This window comes from Sceloporus occidentalis, unplaced genomic scaffold (genome assembly GCF_023333645.1).
Source record: "Sceloporus occidentalis isolate IW3139 unplaced genomic scaffold, rSceOcc1.0.p SCAF_79, whole genome shotgun sequence".
NCBI classification, from domain to species: Eukaryota; Metazoa; Chordata; class Lepidosauria; order Squamata; family Phrynosomatidae; genus Sceloporus; species Sceloporus occidentalis.
The window spans coordinates 3640408-3658965 of NW_028317059.1; positions in this window are offsets into that span (position 1 = coordinate 3640408).

An 18558-nucleotide genomic window follows, 5' to 3' on the forward strand; every position below is an offset into this window, starting at 1 on the left:
TAGGATAAAACACCAAGTTTCAGACATATGTTGGCATAGAACGCAACGTTGTAACCTAGTGAAGTGTATTCACTAAAAATTGGGTTAGTAGGTGAATTGGAGGAAGATAGGAAAAAAAATGTGTTACCATGTTGATTTCTCCTGCAAGGGTGGTCTGGTATCTCGGTAATAATGCATAGTTATACAATGAGATGATATTTTTGTAACAATTTACCTGCAGCTGATGAATCGTGACCACTGCCGAGTGTTTTCTTACAACAAAACATAACCGCTATAGTGACCTCTGCCGACTAATGCAACGTTGTATGAAGTTGGTCGATCCACTTTGAGACTCAAAAAAAAGACGCTTTCCACTTCTAATTTGAAGATCATTGGCTAAGATCAGGGGATGGCTGTCAAGCAGGTCCAATTGCCCCCTGGGGTGTTCTGATTTGAAGATGTTGGTCCACTGCCAGAGGCTTTTTCAGGATGCTTCACTTGCAGTTCCACATATAGCCACCAGGGCGTATTCAACAACAAAGGGTTAAGGCACTGCTTTTATGTAGTCTATTTTGGCAAACATGTTACGGACAGGACCAGATTGTGTAGATTGGTCATTGTTGCCGTTGCCATTGTTAGCCAAATGTTTGACAAGCGATACCATTAGGCTTCTACCATAGCTGGACGGAATAGTGCCAGCCCTTCCCTGCCAATAGTCAGCTCTCAGTATGCAGGGGGTCAAATCTTTATCAACACCAGCGGGGGGCATTTAGAAAATGGTACATCAGAACTCGGATGATATAAGTTGCCTTTAAATATTTGTTGAAAAAGTTCTTTTTTAAGGGACGCATTTCAAATTATATTATGCTTAATGATATTGAAGATTTGATTTAGTTTTACTTCCCTATTTCTGGAATTGACTTCTTCCGACCCTTCCGCTGCCGTGGGCCACATATCCTGTAGTGACACCGGGAAAGCCCCTGAAAAAAATGTACGTGGGACCCCTGTATGCAGCAGCTTTGGGAAAAGAGGCCATGAAAATAAATGTTTAGCATGAGAAGGGCGGCTAAAATATGTCATTTAAAGCTCAATGATGCTGTGTTGGAAGAGTTAATCAATATGTTCTAATTTGGGTGTTTCTCTAGAAAACAAAAATGGTCATATAGAATTTAAATAAATATATTGATCTGGGGATTAATTGGGTATGTAGAAATATTAAACACCATTAATATATATATATTGGTAAAAAAAATAAGAAGACTTGGAATAGGCAAATCTTAGTTTTACATAATTGTGATCAAAAATCTGAATCTGACAGCAGATAAGAACCATTTGGCCCCATCTAATCTGCCCATTTTCCTGATTTAAAGACGCAAACCATAATCAGTCCTCGATCTTGTCTTAGATTCAGGATACCTTAATGCCTACCCCATGCATGTTTAATTCCCTCTCTTTATTATCCTCTGCTAGGTCTGATGGGAGGCTTTTCCATGAATCTACCACCCTTTCAGTCGATTGTCTGTGCGGTCCCTTAATGCACTGTTAGTGATTTCAAAATGCATTGTACTCAGAAAATTGTTCAACCAATGACATAATTGAAAAGGGGGGGGTATGAACTATATTGATATTCATATATAACATAGAAATATTATTATGGATATTGATCAATAGATTCTCCTTTAGTTTACTAGCTCCAGACATGTGTTCCCTAATAACATCTCAGGAAGATACAAGGTCAAAGCACAAGATACTAAGAAGGAACCGATATATTAATTGTAAGTTTAAGTCTGCACTATGCTGTCTTAAATAGTAGTTATTAAAATTAGAAGTAAATCACCCATTTAAAAAAAAAATCTTATCCCATTAACCCCTCTCCTTGTAATTCTCTCTGTGGCCACAAGGTGGCACTGTCTCGCCTACAACACAGATTGATAAAAATGCTTGTAAGCTACAATTTTCGTGCCAGAAAAAAAGTTCCTCTTGACTCTCCAGCTGTTGACTACAACTCCTATCATCTTCCACATGACTATTGCTGGCTGAAAGTGGTGTGTTTTGGTCTCTTAAGTTCTTATGTGCTAATCGCGACCCGTCGCAGATAAGAAAAGAAGACGTGCTATTTGGTACATTGATTCTTCAAGTTCCAGGACTGATAGCAGCAAACTGTTTTTTCCCTTCTGGTACTCAAAGGGTTAAAATGTTCCGTCGCGGGTTTAAAATGGAGAAAACAAGATTATCTATCCTTGCTTCCTGTTTGCTATTCTGGATTGAAATATCTGTAATAAACAAAAAATATCTTTTTTAGCCACTTATCCTACTTAGCATTTTCCTTCCCGTTGCTTTATGTCCTTTGGCTACTGGTTGCATACAGCTCTACACTGGGGTATACGACAGGTCTCTGTTGCAATATGACTTTTGTTTTCTCGTCGTTTCTTTTCACTCAGCTATCAGTAATGAATCTTCAGAGCCAAAAGGTCCTCTGTCTGTCTTCTGCTGCCATATGGCAAATCCGAGGATGAGGAAAGTGGCAACTCGTTTGTGCACCATGTGTATATATATATATATATATATATATATATATATAATTTGTATAGATCTGGCTAGAAGGGAATGCTTATCTAATCTCAAGGACCACCATCACAAGGCTATAGAACGTATATCGCAATGATATCTGTAAGTAAAGATGGGTTATTTTATGGCTTGGCACCCAACACTGAAACCATTGTATATATAGATCATAAACACACATCAGTCCGGAAGCAGCAGAAACATGCTCTGCGGGATAGGAATACAGCCACATCGCTCGGCTTGAAGCAAATCAGCCATGCCTTGTCTGCATCATTGGAGCAAAACTGTGCAGATAGGGATGAAGCCGCGCCGAGCTCGGCAGAAAGGACTGGGAGCCATTATAAATAAAGCACATATTAATTAAAAGGCACTTTATTTTTACCTCTGTTGTTCTTGAGCTCTGAAGATTCAAATCTGACGCACAATTTGCTTCTTTGTGATTCTGTTTACAAATTTCCAGTATGCAACTTTTCTTAAGGTATCTGTACAGAAACATGTCTGAAATGCGGTTATTAAAATTCTGTTCCTAAGGATCCTATGTCACATTATACCCTTGGTTTGTTTTATTAAGACTTTGAGCGTTGCGGCTTCAACGTAAATGTGCGGAGTGCACGGTGGGCTTCAGGGGCATTCTACAGATAGCAAATCTGTACCAGTTCTATAATTTTCGCACTTATAAATGCAGGTAGAAGAAGACCTGTAGGAAGAAGCTGACCTGGAGACCTTGGGAAGCAATGCTCCTGCAGGAGAGTCCATGTCAAACCTGAAGCGTTCCTAGCTATGTTAATAAAAAAAATAAATCTAAAACAGACTAAAACAAGTATCTAACGGCTTGGAAAATATTTTATCTTCAATCATAATCCGTTGTGTTTGAGCCCTGCTCAAACGAGTTTACAATCTAGAGGATGTTATAAAAAAAGCAAATGTTATAAAGAAAGATGTATTGTAGAGTAACAATGGTGTCATATTGAAGATATGGTGGACATTTATGACCAATGACCAGATTTTCAAGGTCCTCTCGCTATCGGCTAGGATCGTACTAGTGTTTCTCAAGCATAGGTCACAAAGTACCAACATCTCATTCTCAACAGTAAACGGAAATGCACTCTTCCTGTCAAGAGGCTTCCACAAGGCAAGTTTGTTCAATGGTCTTCTCAAGTGTCCTTTCAACTCAGCTGTTCAGAAAATGCCTCATGAGACACTCCTCATTCAATTTGCCTTCGTGGAGGTTTGAGGCTACCATGTCCAAAAAGCAGAGGAGCGATTCTGCAGCAGAACCCAATAGGAACCTCTTCTCAACAGGGTGACACCAAAATGGGTGGTGGAGCACGCCGTTATACATCAGCTCAATTTTTTGGCAAATACGAAATCAGGTGGTTAAAATTATGTGACGGAGCTTATTAAAATGAGATCAATCAGGATTTCCCATAGCAAAGAAACAGACAACATTTAAAAAAAAATACTTTTATTATAGTAGAACCTGGATTTTTATACAATGAAAAAATTTCTAAATATGCAGGCAGCATGCAAATTCACGATTTCAAACCCCCATCTAGTCTGCTCAATTCATTGTGCTGTAAAAATCCCAAACCTTATTTGAGACTTGGACTTGTCTTACATTCTGTATAGCCTTATGCCTAACCATGCATGTTTAAATTCCCCCATTGTATCAACCTCAACATTGTCTTCTGGAAGGCTCTTCCACTTATCTACCGCCTTTTAGAATAGTTACCACCGCCAAAACTGGTTTTATATCCCAACAATCCACCTCTTAAGGATGTATGGTGTCTGGTACAGCAGACTAGGGAGGCAGTACTCAAATATCTGCCTTGTAACCGGCCCATTGTGCAGTAGTGCGCTGGGAAGCCTGCCCCTGGCTTAGTAGCCCACTTGGACCTGCTATCCTAGCTGAAACTATTACAGACTGGTGATTGGGAGAAATGTATGTTTACCATGACAACAGGCAAAAACCCTGATACTTTTGTTTATATTTGATGCTTAACATCAGTTGATAAGCGTCATGGTGTACCTCACCTCGTATGAGAAGACAACTATGTCCCATGTAAGATGTCATATGCAGTTTGAAACTCTCCAAGAACATCCCTTGTGCAGAACATATTGTTCATACTTTTTGTTTGTAACAAAGAAAGTGCTAAATAACATATGGCACACAACTCTATAACGCTTGTACTTGTTAAGCTGCTCCACCCTTTTGGACTTTATATAAAGCCTTCATTTTGACCATTAAGAGAATACAAATCGCGTCTGCTGCCAGTTGGATGAGTAATGAAAGATATCTCTAGCTTTCTCCAAAAGGTGACGGATTGTGTGAAGAATCTGCTTAGTTCACTTCCTCAATGTAACTTATCACTTCTGTAAAGTTCCAAGATCTGTCGAATTCATCATCCTAGCAAAAAAAAAAAGATGTTGGATGTGTCTCTTTTGTATGATTGTTGTAGTAAAACACACACACACATGTAAACTTTACCAAGCAAGCTGGATCGTGTTGAGCACTGAGAAATGTCTCTTTTTTGGGTTTAGGAATTGGAGGAAAAATCTGCCTCCAAACATGAAATCTGAAAAAAATAATATTAGCAGCCGTTGAAAACCCAACTCTACCCTTTACTCGATCACCACCCTGCGCAACTTCAATGTCCCCAACCAAGAAAAAAAAACTGTAGTAGTGATTGACTATGATTGTACTTTATGGTTAAGTAAAGAACATTTTTACAAACTCGGAGCATAAAAAATATATACATTGTTTAAAATATATAGGTCATGAGAAGAAGGTTTGATGTTGGAGTAGGTTGCCCTTTATGCATTACAATTTGACATCAAATGCATGTTTTTTATGATTGTATCCAATATTAATACGGTGCAACTATTCCTCTATTATGATAAAGATAATGTATCTCAAGATTTTTGTGATATTAAGTTTGATACTTAGTCTCACCTTAGACACAAATGAAGAAAGGCCAGTCCACCCAGAAGAAGACACGTGCAAGCGACAATTACATATATTTTGCTACTTACAAGATCTCGAGAAAGCAAAAGTTATATCATCAATTCACAGTAAAACAATGAGCATTGAACACATTATCCCAAAAAATAAAACATCATGTATGGGGTGTGGGAAGGGGGGTATAAAGCACTAAGGTAGATAACCCGTTTCCCAGTGCTGGACCCTCCAGCCGTCTCTTACCAATATAAAGTGGCTTGGTCCATTCGCTATAGAGCACCCTCTCCATACAATCTTCCGTTGCCAATGCTCTGACCTGCAGGGAGTGCTTCATCCAGGGTTCCTGCAGGGGCTCTTTTCTAAACATGGTTATTCGCACAGTATATGTCTGCAAAAAGTAGAGACGGTCAGCGCTGGTGACTCCTAATGCTGCATCCTGCCCATATATTCATATTTTTTATATTTTGTTCACACTGAGGTTTCAGTTGATTTATGCCATTCACCCTTTCATTGTTGTTCCAAAGATCCCAGACTCTGACTTCATAGTGTAGGCATGTGTCCGATAATGTGGAGTGAGGATTCTTCCAGACCAGAATTTGCGTTCCATTCTCCTTCAGCAAAGACACGTCACGGGGAGGATTTAGTACTTCTGCAAAAAATGCTAGTCTGCAACATCAACACAAGTGATGTGACATGGGAATTAATGGAGCTTGCCTGATCCTCAACTAAGCTTGTCATTAAAATAATATCCAGATCATGATTTCGGAATCAAATGAACTCAACAAGAGATGGCCGGGTACATGTACAAGAGCAAAAGGATTCATGAGACAATACCTGAAATGCAACCAAGCCATCGAAACAACGTCTTGATATTTAAAGGAACTAATGTCCCTGACACCTAAAAAATGGTTATTAAAGTACTTTGTGAGTAGCTCTAACCTTTCTGAGTACTTTAATATGAATTCTTCCAAAACAAAATGTAAAATAAAGCACTTGCCCGACACAGAATTTGCAGCCATGCTGAAGTAGCTAACTGAAGGTGATCCATTGGCCAAAAACAACTCCTGCTGGGCATATAGCTGGCGGGGCAGAAGAATTTGAAGGGACCATGCACCAAATCATATACATTAAAGTACATATGATGGCTGGAGATCCCTTTAAAGCAGGCTTTTCTAGATTATCCATTTGACTGGTTTTGTTCTTGTGATCTACATAATTATAACTTTCCTTTAAGTCATTTCTTCCTTACTGTAAAGTAGCTGCATCATTTGCAGGAGAAGAAGTAAGAGATCTTCAGGACAGGATCTCGCCTACTAATATCAGCTCCTACTAGGTCATTTTCTCTTTAGAATGTCTCCAAAATAATCACACTGATTGACAAACAAGAAGGACATTTTGGAGCTTTTACTGTGCTGTTACCGTCCACTCTGTTGGAGAATCTAAGTTGTCTTTACTTACCTATACTAGAAGTTTCATACACATGGTCTATGCTCTGAATCCCTCTGGTTCTGCTTGATCCATTGATGAGCACCAGTATCTGATCGTTAAGGCCAAATAGCTCAATGTAACTGGAGGGAACATAGCAACCGGTATGTCTTTGTCCACCCCGTTCTGTCACATATTCATGGCACTTTTCTGCTTTGTTGCCAAACCTGTAGAAAACCATGCTATATCAATTAGCGAGTCTGAAACAAATCACTTGCGTCATATTGAAAGATGCCATAAGCATTTAGACATCATGGCGTCGCAGAAGAATACCTTGAAGGCACAATGAAGGACACAGCATCAGCTGGGGCTTCAACCCACCTGTAGTATAAGTAATACTGAGTGTCTAGGGGTGCCTTTACCCCTGCTGTCCAGTTACAGGTGAGTGAGATGTTCAGAGACTCCCGCGTGTGTATGAGGCAGGACAAATTTGTGGCAGCTGTTCCTTCTTCTCCTGGAAATGCCGAAAATCGTTATCATGGCAACGTAGACTGTTTTTGGTGCTAATGTGCTAATATATTAATCCCTGATAGATTAGTACAGAACCTATGACTAAAAGGAGATTGGCTGGATTAATAAAGTCTGTTTTTACCTGTTGGACGTAGGACCTTTGACAATGGAACACTTAAGGATAACTGCACACCTTGATTCCATTTAGTGATGGACACTTGAGCATGTAGGCCCCTATGCAGAGCTAGGATCCGCGATGAGTTACACCGTTGTGTGTAATACTGAGATACAAGAAAACATTTGGCCTCTTATATTTCTGTCTGTTGTGTTTTCCAACTTGCTTATTTTATAACAGGATCTGGAAAGGGTGATCAGCGTGACTGGTGGAGAAACATGGTCTTCATGGTCAATCAAGAACACAAGAGAATTTGTCAATAAGCTCCATCCCTGAGAGCTCGTAGAACAAGATAACGTATTTTTCCATCATACAATAATTCAAATCAAGATTATCACATTACAGCTAAAATTCTGGTAACAGAAAGCGACAAGCAGACAAATATTAGCAGATGACCATTTTGGACATTTTTGCTTAATTGAAATGTGAGGAGCTTTAACTGTCTATTATGTGTATGAAGGACGGTATTTGACAACGCGACTGAGCACTAATATCCACTCTGTATGTTATATTCTGTTACCTGTTCATCATAATCTGGAGTGCTTATGTTTACAAAGTATTTGATATCTTGTGTGGAATTTGATGCCGGACACGGTTTCCAGGACAGATGAACCTCCCCAAATGTTGGAACAGTCATTTCCAATGTTTCCAGTGGCTTAAGATCATCTATGAGATAGAAGCAGAATTCACATGAATGTACATAACGAGAAAAGCGTGATTTTTCACTGTACGTCACAATGTGGACATAATGGCCCCCCACGCTGCTTATTGCTGTCAGAATGTAAGGAAGGGCCTAGTGTCACAAAGGGGTTTACTTATTAAAGAGGGATTTGACAGGAGAGTTGCAGTTTCAGTTCACTGACTTATTTATACAACTAATGTTAGGAAAGGCTACCACAGAAACATAGTATTCGACAGTAGAAAAAAAAACATTCGGCCCACCTAGTCTGCCTATTGTATTAGAATTAGGATATACCTATAAAATATCTCATGAAACGCGCAAATGTCTGCCCAGGAGAAAAGTCGGTGTAACAATAGTAAGAACAAAAAGTAATGTAAAGTCAACAAAGACAAATCCATTCTGTGACCACAGACGGTGATTGCTCTGACTTTAATTTGAATGGAAAGTGTTACGTTACATTTTAATTAATAATTCACCGTTATTACACTCCCTTCTCCATCCATCTCTCCCACCGAAGGTCACAGCTGGTAGTGGAGGAGAGCTCCCTCTCATATGTAAAACACATAGATCCTACCCCAAATCATGCTCTAACATACTCGGGGCGCCATTACTGTCTGTGCAAACATATAATGGTCACCAGAAACAGGAGCGAGTGCTGAACCCCATTATACAAATTATCTAATTGTGAACATCAGTGACGGAAGAGGTTTGATGATGCAGAACATACAATCTCCCTTAGTGCAGGTCTGGCTTCATTATATGGGCATACCTGGGACCTTTCTGTATGAGACTCCTGAAATATTAACCCTTTAATAGCCCAACATGCATGTGTTAACCAAATGGCTCTAACCCCAGTCATTATTTAAAGATACACTTGAATCACCTACATTCAAGCAGGGACACCAACGATACCATACTGGTAGTAAAAGGACATCTTATATATGACCACAGCACTGTAGAGTTGGAAGGAGACATCTCCAGATTGCATGATCCTGAGAATCTGCCCTTTCAGATTGGGGCAAAAACTGCAGAGACTAAGGGTCAAACCTAGTTTCCAGTTATGCATATAGGTGAATTATGCGTCTGCCTAGGATGTTGCGCTAGCAGGGGACACCGACATCAGGTTCTCTTTCTATTATTATAGTTAGAAGATATATGCAGGAGGGAGAATCACTTCGCCTAGAGAGCTAAGCCCAGGACTGCTTTTATGGTACACCGTTAATAACATGCACTGGCTGCACAAACACATTAATAATTATGAAATAAATAATTGTTATCACATGAAACAGCATTCATTTACAAAAAGAGAAAATGAAACTCACCATTCACACACAGTCCGGCATACAATAAAATAAGAATACCCCTCCATATTCCAGACATAATCTACTGGGAAAAAAATACATCTTGGTTAATTCATATTTTCTTTAGTGTACTGAAACAGAATTTCTAATCACAAATAGGGAAGAGAAACTACATTTACATCATTATGTGTAATAGATCAGGAAAACTATTAGAGTAACAACATATAGGTTTTATTGGGGAAAAAAGTTTTTTTGTTGTATAAAATAGATTAAATATAGCAGAACTATGAGACAGAACATAACGCCATAATCTAAATAGGAATATTGTCCTCCTAATCATGGTAAGAATATTAACCACGTCACAAGAGGATTCATGTTTTTTTTTCACTTTGTCAGTGGTTGTTTTCTTTTTTTTGTGTGTTTTGCTTATAAAAATTGGTATGATCAATGTAATTTAAAAACGTTGGCTTTATTTTGATGGTAAATGCATATTGGAGTCCTGTTCATTTTGGAACATGGTGCATTTCATGCGTATCGGTGCAGGCACCTTTTAGTTATGGGACTTCTGTCTCATTTAGCTCAGTATGTTTCGTAATAGTTAAAGGAATCCAGTAGATCCAAGCTCACTTAGGTTGGCCCTATGTCATGTATAAAGTAGTGGGCAATTTAAGGGCCAGACTGGCGCTACCAAGGCTGCGCTGGCCCTTTAAGGCCATCGGCCGCCTGATGACGTAAGTCTGGCCGAAGGACGGATATGTGCGTCCGCATGCTATGTTCAGTGTGCCAAATGCCCAGTTCGCGCCTGCATGTAAACAAGGACAAACACTTTAAACGAACAGATTAAAATATTTTAACGCAACATATACACCATTTTTATTCTCTCTCTATATAAATATATAGGAAGGAAGTCAGCGTTCTGTAACTGTTACTGTTTGTCCCCAGATTTTTCCCAGAAACCCTCAAGTCTACAGGTAAATTAGAATTCAAAAGCAACTGATAAATAGTGAATAGAATTATAAAACTCCCCAGCAGCCAATTTATATTATTGAAACCTTCTCTTGAAAGTATGCATTCGGATACACCATAAACCTCCTGTTCCTTGATCCGTAACTAATGTCCTGTAAAAAGTCCCTAGATTTTTAAAAGTCTTGCCTGTTTATCTGTTTAATATACAGCCAGGGCCGGCCCAAGACAAAATGCCACCTGGGGCGAACTTTAAAATGCCACCCCCTCTCCCCTATTATCTACCCTTTCTCTCCCTGCCGCCCCCCCATTATCTACCCTTCCTCTCTCCCCCACCACGTACTTACCTTTCAGCAGTCCTGCGGTGAGTCTCCCTGCTTGGTCTCGGTGCCGGATTGTAATGCTGAGCGCCGGAAATGACGTCATCTTCCGCCGCTCAACATTACAAGCCGCCCCCGAGCTAGAGGGCTCGAAGAGGAGAGAGTGAGGGGCGCCGAGCGGGTACTGACAACTTGGTAACATAAAACCACTCGGCACCCTCTCTCTCTCTCTCTTCTCGGCTTTAAAAAAAGGGCTTGGGGCGGCAAAGTGCCGCCTGGAGCAGTTACTCCACTCGACTCCATTGTCGGGCCGGCCCTGTATACAGCAAACCAGGGGACAAGGCGAGCGATGTCCTCCCTGACTGATCAAAATTCTCCAGGCTGGGCAAATCGTACTCGGGAAGGTGGGGTTCAGAGGCGTCACGTAACACGACGTTATGTGACCCCACGGTAGTAGAGCAGCAGCTCGCAATATGCCAACGACTAACAGAAGTGATTGTGTGAGTCTGTTCAATAGAGTGAGTGTGTGTTAGTGTGTTTGTTAGAGTGCAGGGGGGGGGCAATTGGCTTTTCATGCACCCAAGACACAAATGATTAAAAATGCATTGATTTGTATGTCGACACTAGGGTTGTTTTTGGAAAAAGGTTGGGGCACAGAGGAAAATACTTTCAGGGTACTTCAGAGTTTCAATAATCTTATTTGCACCAGTAATACAATAATACAGCATGGAATTTATGCACTGATGTGGCGACAGCATTCGAGACGAGATTTATAAAAGAAAGGTACATATTCAGAGTACCAGCTAAAGCACTGCACAAAAGTGATGTCTCGAGCTTACTGTGGGTTTGAAGTCATTAAAAAGAAGTAGCCATCTGGCAGACATTCAAGTGTTCTTAAAAGCAAGAGCAAATACCTTGATTGTAGGATGATGGTTGGGTGTAGGGTATTTGAGATGGGCAGCGGTTACGTTGACCTATCTTCATACAAGCTTTCACTTATAATCCGTGTTCTTGAACATCCAACCTTCTCTACTTCTCATAAAGCATTCTAGGTTTTCTACTGACACTCGATAAGAAGTGTTGTTAAGGGAACATCATCTTAAATATTCTGATAATCTAGTTGGTAACTTTAGAGATACAATGAGAACATTTTCAGAAACCCAATTCCTACTAACATCTGCCCTTATCTGTAATAGATCTCTGGTAGATAGCCAAGTGGGAAGTGAAATTTTTTTATAGTTTTAATACTATTTTTTCATACCGCACCTCTGAATGTTTTTGTTTTCACATATTAAAGTACCCACCACTTTCTTCAATAATGGGGGTGTCAGTGACATACCTAGTAGTACAAACGGAGAAGAGACCCCGCTCTTGTGAGCTTACAATCTGTCACATGAATATATATGGTTTATGTTGAAATAAATCAATGTATCGTCAATTCCTCTAGTATCGCTATCTACTCTTTCACCTCCATCCCAAACAATTACATCACTAATTGTGTAACTTTTTCTTTAAATAAATAAAGTTTGTTGTGAGTGGAGACTTTCCGGGCAATTGTTAGAACTTAACTTGCATCCCTCCTATTTCCCATGTCACACATACCAAATCCAGTTTTTAACTCACACTCACCTGTCTCATATGAAAACAATTACCCGCACGTGTTTAGATGAAAAATTCCTTTATGTGATAAAAAGTCCTCCTTTACATTCGGTTATTCTTCTTCTTAGGCAGTTTCAGATGTTTCAAGTTCTTATATTGTAGGATAAAGCTTCACGAAAATGAGTTATGACTTGGCATGCCAGCATGACCTCAAGTTAAACTTCTGCTAGCCTTGCTTGCGAACTGTTGAGTAGAGCAACTCAGTATAGATTGCACAATATATAAAGGATACCACAAATACATAAATTTAAAAAATAACAAAATATCAAATACTGACGATATTCCCCTTTAAAAATCCAAAGGAGGAATGCCTATGACGGTCAGCCTCATGGGATCTCCTAAATGCCCCTGTAGAATATCAAATGAGAAAGGCACCACTGCTCCAGTGTACATAAAAAATGATCATCATGCATAATAAATAAGATAAAAATCACAATGCGTGCAATATGTTTTAAAAAAAAACATACAATGTAATTTAATATATATTTAAAAATTCACAAAATAAATGGGACTACTCATAAAAAAGAAATGCTGAAGGGTTTGTTCCTACCCTCCTTCCATACACCAGAAGAAGACTTCAGCGAGGATTACGGTGTAATTCCTGGGAAGGGGTCCCCTCGTAAAGACAGAATTACTTGTTCCAATAGATCGCAGTTGCAGCCAAACTCAGATAAAATGTTAGCATGAAAGACAGAAAAGTCTTTAACTAACTCGCTGAAGACACGCTCGTTCGTTCTGTCTTCTGCCTGCCCCTGGTGTATCCGGGTTTGGCTGCAGCTGCGATCTATCGGAATGATTAATAATGTCTTTACGAGGGGACCCCTTCCTAGGAATTATACCGTACTCATTGCTGAAGTCCTCCTGTGTATTTAATATAACAAACACTTCAGTGAGAAATACCACTTCTGCGATTGTTTTAATATAAATGATATTGTATATTTTTTTTTCAAAACAAAGGTTTTTTCTTATTGAGGATCATTTTCTATTTACTTTGAACCAGTGGTGTCTTTCTCAGTTGATTTAACCCAGAATCTGTGGAAATTCACATTTTATTCCTCCCATGAAGACTTTTCTCAAACATCTGGGTTGTCCTGTGGGCCTTTCTCTAGACTCTATTACATTAAAATGGGCCATAATCCTGAAGAGAAATTCTGGGGCAAAATGTTATACGTGGAACGATCACCATGAAATGCAATTATTCCGGCTGCTGCTTAAGGTCTCTTATTTATATATCTCAATGCCTGCTTTAAGTGAACAAAGCTGGTTTGAAATTCCTTATCTCAGCACCTTAAATATTATTTACAGCATGACACAGGCCGCAGTGAGTACCCTCCGTGTGACTTGGTATGGTCCACAAAGAGAATCCCAATGCCTTGATGGTCCTCAGGCCTAGAGAGCCAGAGTAACTCACTGAATGTTTTCTTTGGAACAAAATGTGAAACATCTAACATATTAAAAATTCTGTTTTAGTTTGTAAAAGAAACACTGTACAGGTTTTTTGTTTTTTTGGGAAAAACACTTTCTCCCCCAATATTCCTGTTTTCTATTCTCTCTCCAAGAAGGTAGTAGTTTGGCAAGGGTAGATCACTTGTCTGCCTAGCATGAGGGTGCTTCGGCCCTAGGAAGGGGCATTTAATCATGTTCCACTCTCTGTCTTATTTTGCTCAAACACACAGCATCGCCTTACCTCATGCATGGCTTCACGGTCACAGTCCACTTGTCATGTTCTTTTGGGTGTGTATGTCCTGTTATTTATCTGGTATTTAAATTTATTTCAAGGAAATTGGCAGACAGAAGGCAGTTAGTGACGGTCATTGGCCAACTGATAGAAAAAAAAGGATTTCAAAATATATTTATTAAACCCTTTTCTGTTCAATGCTTCCCATTATCATTTTTACATAAATATATATGAAATGCATATATAAATGTTGATAAGTGACCAAATACAAAATGCCCACAACTGCTGTTGCTTAGTTGGCTTGTAAATATTTTTTACGATTAATATTGAGCACTATTGGCAACAGATCAAACAAGGGAGCTCTAAAACCACTTCCCCAGTTTCTAGAATCCTTCTTTTACGGAAATACTATTTTCTGCAAATGCATTGTTAACTTGACATTATTTTCGGTCAACAATTTATAAATCAAGACTTTTTTGCCCCCAAGTTCAGGGGGTGCCAACTCATCTGCTTTATTTGAAATATATGAAAGATACAAAGGGACAGGTGGATTGCAGGAGCATGAATTACGCCAAATTCCAAAAAAATGGCTCTACAAGAGCAATACATATGTATGAATATAAAGATTGAGTATGAAATATGCGCTTAAATAAAATACCCCATGTTTTTTTTGTACTGTTCCTTCGTGATTCAAAACATATGGACAAAGGGAGCCATGGTATTGGCAGTGTCATATGTCATGGATGAGAGGTGAGTTCATAGGCTGGTGATGTCATGGATGAGAGGTGAGTTCATAGGCTGGTGATGTCATGGATGAAAGGTGAGTTCATAGGCTGGTGGACCATCCAAAATAACAATTGTATGTTTATTGACTACAAACGAATGAATAACTTCCAAGATGAAGCCTTAGTGCTTGGATTTCTAACTGGATATAATTGTGATGGACACGAATATACACACACACACAAAATATGTGAAAAACTTTGACATTTCTTGTAATTTGTGTATTCTTTCTGAAGTCTATCTTTAACATCATCATTCAAAATAAAAATTAGAAAACCAAAACCTTGTTCTTGAAGTTACAAAAAAAGATAACTTTTGTTGTTGTTTTTACTTTATCTTAGAAATCTGACCTCCAGCAGCTTCTGGTGTAACACATCTTTTTTTATCTACTGCCTCCAGGACCATGACTCACTCTAACTTCTCCTTTCATGCAAACTGTTGCTAAAATAAGATTTGTATATATTGTGCTACTTCCATATATATATATATATATATATATATATATATATATGTGTGTGTGTGTGTAGGGTTACAAAAGCCAACTAGGCTATATTTTACAGCAAACTAAAATTTCATACATGACCTGCATTGAGTTTAGGTGATTAAATGGTAACATGCGAACAAAAATGTTTCATCAGAATGTCAAATGCAGGGCTTTAACTACCACTGTGTCATGGTTAATATCCCTACTTGAATGCAGGTGACTCAAGTAAGTGCATGATTTGCTTAACACATTTGGTGACTGTGATGGGAACGACCTGTACCCCGACTGGGTACACCCACCAGAGGTGCTTCCTTCTGCTCATAATCACCAGGAATATAGGATTTGGATCATCAGGTGGAAATAGCATTGAAGACAGCAACAAATACAGCATCTCAGGGACCTCTGTGGCACTATAACACAGCAATACAGTGCTTTGCTGTCCTCACAAGGACAGCACCGAGGCTTGGATTAGGAGTATAATCCCATCAACTACCAGACAAATTCTATGGCCAGCAATGCCCAGCCGACAAAAGGTCACTAAGGTCACTTTTGTCCGTGGTTCACCCAGACGCAGCTATGGAACTCTGGCCCTCTACCGAGTGAACTATTCCTGGGGATGTTTCCGAGGCTGTCGTTCAGGGTCCCAAGATCAGATCTAGTCACTTTTGGAAATGTAACATCCTCGGACCCTGCCCTCTCCGTTGGTACCTCAGAATTTTTTATTGGGATTATCTAGGTCCTAAAGATTCGTAATAACACCAGGGTTCCCAAATGAGCTCCTTCTCTGTGACCACCACCGAGTGTTGCCCACCACGAGCATAGTGTAACCCCAAAAGAGTGACATGGTGGGACATGGTGTCTGTAGTGACTCAGATCCAATTGTCGAGGGGCATTGCCGCAGTTCCTAGCCGCTGTACAGTTCCATGGATTTGAGGCTAGGTCCATGTAGAGCCCCCTAGCCAGCTAGTTCATGGGTGTCTGGTTAGGGCAGTCCAAATGGGAGTTCCGTTCACTCTGTGTCCCACAATGAGCACAGAGTGACTTAGACATAGGAGGGGGCTGGACAGGCAGGCTAGGAGTCTGTCCAGGAATCCATAAACTCAAGCATACGCCAATGTGTACTCAGCCTCAGGGGGGTCGCCGTGACAGTGACTCTTCACTATGGGCTATTAAATGGTTAATATTTTATTAATATTAAGTCTTATTGTCAGCTCATTTAGAAAGTTTTGAAGTATGCTGATTAAGGTGAGATAGATTGAAATGCTCTCACTATAGCCTCTCCAGTTTCTGTGCTGTTCTTTGGCATCTCTCCAGGCCTGGGGTGGACTTTCAGTGCTAATTAAATCCCAATTTCAAACCATGAACAATTACAGAATACTGTTAATTACATATAAATGCAGCAGGTATGCAGAATTATATTCAAATAGATAACCCTTACAAAAAAGTGTATAAATAGCAAAAGGGGAGGCTATGTAGACGACATTTTCAACTTTTTCTACACTTTACTAGAACCACAATTATTCAGGTTATATCATTATCATTATCTGAGTTTAAACAGGATCTGAAGAGCCTAAAGTCTTCTGCCTTTGATGTAGGCAGTGGTATTTAATAAAAAAAAATGCATTAGTGTCAATCAATACATCTTAGATATGAAGCGACTGAAAAGGTGATTGAATCTGTCATGCAGTCATATGGGTCTCCCTTCACCGGCAATCCATGTTATTAGAATATCATCTGGAGAGGACGCAGTCTGGAGCTCTCCTGCTTCGTCTCGCAGAAAATCATTTTCTAGTTTAGCCATGAATGGAGTCACGTATTGGGAGAGCCATCTGGGTCTCATTCTACTATAATCAGATGACCTTCCCAAATGATGAATTGAGTCTCCGACGATCCAGTCTGTTGGGTGCAACACTGTCAATCACCCTACTCTATGGTCTCTCCAAAAAGTTCATATTTAAAAATCTAGTAATTATTAATAACTGACAACGGTGTTAACCCTAAACGGACCGCATGCTTAAGTTGTCATAAAACGACCAGATCCCACAATGACGAGGATAAAACCTTATTGTATTTTTTTTAGACCGAGCACAGCCAGGAAACTTCTACATTGAGCGACTTTTCGAATCACATGGATCATGAGACTTTACAAAAAATAAAATAAAGTAAGAGGATAGGATATAATTTTAATGGAAATGAATCACCACACATCCCAAATACAGAGAGTCATAACCGTCAGATTCCTGGTGTTTTCTAAATTCATTATTATTTAATCTGTAGGCACGTGCGGGAAAAGGAGAGAGCCCAACGAGTGACGTGATTAGATATGCTAGTTTTGCCCTGTCACAGGTTTCTGCCCCAATAACCTCTTATATTTATAAAAAATATATATGAAATAATGACACTGACTTGAAAAAAAATGCACAGGTGACCATTGGGACACATTTAAGGGTATATTATAAGCACTGGGAAAAAAAATATTTTAAAAATATTTACACAGCTACCCACACTGTAATTCATATAATCATAATATTAATAATAATTATTATTATTATTATAATATACATTTATAAAGTTAAGTCTCCAGCGCCATTTTTCACTGAACTGAATTTTTTCACTAAATTGAACATTGTTACAATTTAAAAAAGTCTTTATTTTATTTTTGTTACTAAATTCTCATGCAAAGCATCATGCCAGCCGAAAGATGGCGTCGTGAAAACTACAAAGCCCGACCGACTGCCAGCTGCAATATGGCGGCGTGTAACGCAGCGTGACCTCTACATCTCCTAAGCGCAATGTGATGACGTCCAGCCTGGCGGAAGTTGATTGAAAGGGAAGATGTCGAAGTGCTTTCCTGTCACATCGCACTAGCTGTTCGTCAGGTATTAAAATAATCACGGGAATATGGAATTATATCACAGACGTGTTCAGTAGCGGGGTAGGAGCAGTTACAGATAGTAAGCATAATTTAGGAATACATAGGTGTGACCATGGCAACGTGTACAGCGCCCTGGATACTCGTATAACACGTGAGCTTATTATATTAATTAATATTTTTTTCCCCATATTAAGAGTCAG